Raw genomic sequence first — 4,577 nt, 5'->3', positions numbered from 1 at the left:
TACTTTTGACATTTTTATACCTTTCATGAGCATGAAATGGTATTATAACTTTGGTCCTATGTTTATAAGTACCAGAATATAAAGAGATAGACCCCCTAAAATATATACTTATTTGATCAGAACGTCGAGCTGAGTTGATTTAGCCATGTCCGTCTGTCCGCTTGTCCGCCTGTCCGTCTGTCCGTCTGTTTGTATGCAATCTACTCTCTCAGTTTTCGAGATATCCAGATGAAATTTGGTAAGTGGTTGTATTTTTATAATGTACTAGCTGTACCCTGCCACGCTTTTCTTTGGCATATTCCTGTTACATGGATGATAAATGATTAACGACAGAAAGCATACGTTTCAGCTAAGTTTGAATATTGTTAATGTAAATGAGCTCATCACACCCATTCTTACCACACGTCACTTAAACTCACCACGGTTCAACTCATCTCACCTCAATTTGGGAACTTTTTCGCTATCTTAGAGTTTTTTGGAATTCTCGGGACTGAATCCGGACAAAATCAGAATTTTTAAGGCTATTTTGGGATTCTCGGGACTATTTCGAGATTTTCGAGACTATTTCATAGTTCTATTTATAGACCTTGTAATCGATATCTGGAACTATTTTAGTTAAAAGTGATTTACATTTGAGTATTATTTTCCATATCTCCAGCTCAATTTTTTTATCACCTGCACAGTTGTAAAATTTTTACAAACAACCTAATTGACTTTGTAAAATCAGCATGAAAAAAGGCATCGAAACAAATTAGGGGTATTCTCGAAGTCTTGCACGTTCCATGGGTACGAGAGCACCCTATTGCAAAGTGGTAGCATGCATAGGTAGCAAGCAGCGAAATTCTATATCAAGTACAATAATAAGATAGAGAAACAAGTAATTTTTAAGCAAAGAACAAAACCGACTTGAATTCTCATATAAAAATTTGAGATTATCGTTAATTTCTTCACGTCCAATTATCGGGTCTAGTATGGGACCACACTTGAGGTACCAGCTTTCCGATGAAAAAAACAGTTATCGAAATCGGTTAACGTGGTACAAAGTTATGCGGCAGCATACTTAAAACAAACAAAAAAAAAAACTATTCCGACGCACTGATAACCTCCTACTTTTTTTGAAGTCGGTTAAAAAAATGAAGCGAGCGTGATGAGAGGAATGAGAGAAATATGTAGCAATTCAAACAACAAAACAGTGCATACTTTGCAGTTATAGGAAATGCTGTTTCCCATGTATTTTGTTGTTGTGTGTTTGCAAATTATGCAATCCGTGCAATCCATGCTACATGTAACGGCTTTGCAAGATTTCGAGAATATTCCTATTTTTGTTTTGTTACAATAGCACAACAAACACTTGAACTACTTCTTGAATACAAATAACGTTATCGAAGCCTAACTAACTGCAATAAAAGTGCAATAAGAAATATGTATCATGAATTTTATGAATCATGGCTACTCGAGTTGCGGAAAGCAATATGCTGAATTGTAAAGCAATATGTCAACGCCATAAAGTTCTGTGCTCGTATTTTGATTGAATTGGGAGCTGCTTGAACACTTACGTATGTATGTGCAGATCTGTGTGTATGTACGAATACATGCCTAATAACCTTCAAAAATCTGCAGAAACAAATTATCAATTGATAAAAAATAACCTACTTGTAGTTAGCTTTTTTGCGGGATTTCTATAATATAATAAATATATAACTTGTGGATAAGTAATGCGAGAGTAAAGGTCGAGATTGTTTTCTTTAAACGCGTTTCTATTTAAATATCCTGCACTTCGCAAATACTTTTTCGAATTGAGGACAAATAAAATGAAGAGCGAAATTTGTCATATTATCATTTTGAAGTTATGTCTGACGGAGTTCGAATGTGGGACCACCTATAGCAGAATATGTAAACAAATATGAAATGTGCTAAAATAAATAAAGTAAATAAATTAAAAACAAAAACAAAAAAAATATATATTTTTTTTATTGATATTTTATACCCAAAAGTAGTTAGTTACAGGTTAGTTACATCAAATGCAGAGGTAACCACCTTTGACTACATCTAATACAGAGATAAACACTCTTGACTATTAGCTTTCGTCAAAGAGAATATACAGATAATAAGTGACTTATAGCTCCTTCCTAATCAACTTAAAGTTAGCTTTCCTGCAGGGAAGTTTTCAATACACCAATGAAGGCGTGCATTTTTTCTACTGCGAATTGTTTATTTTTTTGCTTTTCTATGCCTAATTTTCTATGCCTAATAAATTAATAAGCGTTGACTGTCACTCAGTCCTAAATTGAATAATTTATTTTTTTATTACTTACAGCGTTTCTACCGAAAAATGTAACCTTCTCTTTGCCCTCTATGCACAAACACTAGTTTAAAAGCGGGCCAAGAAGAGGAGGCAAGTTTTTTTGTAGAAACGAAAACGCCATAAGCCAATTTAAACTTGCTTACACGGCATATGACGTGTGAATCTACTCATTCAAGTGCTTCGTTTGTAAACAATCTGATAACAAGTAAATATAAGAATACGCCTAATCCAAGATGATGGCTAAGGGCCATGCCTATGGAATCGTATTTTTCGATAAGAATTTGACAAATTTATGTTTTATTGTGAACACAATCTTTGGGCGATTACTAAACTGTCCTTAAGTAAAAGCAATATTTTCATTATTAGTATATTTATGTAGTACATGAACGAAGAATATTCACAAATACATATTTAACAAGCAAATATTAAATAAAGTTTTCTTACCATTCCGAAAACTACCGCCACATGGTAAGAAGAGTGGTTTTACCCCTATTTCTAACAACTTTCGATAGTATGTTCAGTTATACATACTTAATGAGATAAACTTATATAGTTATATGTGGGCGTTATCACGCCCATTTCCCAAAATTCCATAATTATGTTATTTTTTTTCAAGGGATTGTTGTTAGTATTAATTTAGAGCATACTTAATAAATTTGGAAATATCGAAGTTTCAAGCATTTTTTAAATTTACCGGTATATGAAAAAGGGCGTAATTATAGTGCGATTGCAATAATTTTCAAGATTTTGCTCTTATGTCGCAAGCACAACAATCATACCAAGTTGGGTACAAATTGATCGGACGGTTACCGAGATATACATATGTGATCATAAGTAGGCGGGGCTACGCCCATTTTCCAAAATTTTAGCACAAGCGTATTTTTTGCTAAAGACTTATTGCGAACATTAATTTTGAATAAATTAGCTTCAATATTTACTGATTTATCGAAGACTTCGTATTTCCCTAAATTACCGTTATATGTAATGTAGGCGTGGTTATTGTCCGATTTAAAAAATTTTGAGCTGTTTGGTATGTGATACCAAGGCCAAGAACTACGCCAACTTTGAGAGAAATGAGAGAATCGTGTACACAGACAGACGGACAGACTGACAGACAGTAACCGCCTAATCGATTTCTTTTTTCATTCTGATCATTAATGTATACATTTGTCTATATCACGATTCGTTTTAACTGTTACAAACAACCGTTATGTAAACAAAGTTATAATAGTCCTGTGCCCAAGCGCGCTCGGGTATAAAAATTACTAACGGAGTTGGTGACTGCAACCTGAGAGCTTATATACCACTTTTTTCAATTTTTGTGAGTCTACATATTCACTACTAAATTTTTTCGTTCCAATGAGACAACAGGTTGGTCGAAGTACCGAGAATATCGAAGCTGGTCAAAACTCCAGTATACACTGAGAAAAAGGATTAGTTTCGACAACTAAAGATATTTAGTTCCCGAATTTTGACAATATTTGGGAACTGTGACCAAGGATTGGGAACTATTACCATGGGTTGGTAATTATAACTAAATATATTAAAGCTTCTAATATTCATCTAGGTTGTACCAAATCGTTAATTTAGTTGAAGGGTTTGGTAAATACTAATAAATATTTTTTTGAAGCATATTTCTACAAATTCCATTCAACTTAAAGTATGGTTCATAAAAGGATGCCATTAAGCTCTGCTAATATAGATAAGCTTTCTTTCAACACATGGATTAGTCATAGTTACCAAATCTTAGTTGATCGATTTGGTTTGAGAGCGGAATATATTCATGCTAATGAGCACCCCCTAAATAATGATCAGCGCTCTCTGAGCTCATGTGTGTTTCACATACGAAGAGCGCCAGCTAAGCAATGCACACAGTCCCACTTATTGAATCGTTTGAATGCGCTAGTATGCCGACCATTGCATAAAAACGATTCAATGAATGAGACTGTGTGCGTGGAAATCATTGCTCCGCTACCGCTGTTCGTATACGGGTGAAACACGCGTGTGGTTACAGAGCGCTCAGTAAGCTATGGCATGTCGATCACTGCGCTGGGTAGAGAAAGAAAAGTGTGTGCTATGACATGCCCAGGCTTGTTTGTCTCAGTTTCAGTTTTGCCATCGCCGCGAGTTGTTTCGGTGCGGGTATGGTTATTTAAAAATATAAAGTTTGATGCCAACCGGCGTTTCTCAGTGGATATATAATTCATGTGAATTATAATTAGAAAGTATCTATTTAGCCAAGGAAAAAGCAAAGCAGTATACTTAAACCAGC

General features: G+C 34.7%; 1 protein-coding gene across 1 annotated transcript in view; it reads right to left on the bottom strand.

Annotated features, from left to right (window-relative positions):
* The window catches only part of LOC118743745 (serine-rich adhesin for platelets-like), a 14,379-nt gene that overhangs the window by 8,297 nt on the left and 1,505 nt on the right, over positions 1-4,577 (bottom strand). The window lies entirely within an intron of this gene.

The sequence above is a fragment of the Rhagoletis pomonella genome, unplaced genomic scaffold (genome assembly GCF_013731165.1).
Source record: "Rhagoletis pomonella isolate Grant_MI unplaced genomic scaffold, Rhpom_1.0 Rhpom_scaffold_00007, whole genome shotgun sequence".
NCBI classification, from domain to species: Eukaryota; Metazoa; Arthropoda; class Insecta; order Diptera; family Tephritidae; genus Rhagoletis; species Rhagoletis pomonella.
The sequence above is the reverse complement of the archived record's forward strand: the minus strand, read 5'-3'. Positions and strand labels throughout refer to the sequence as shown.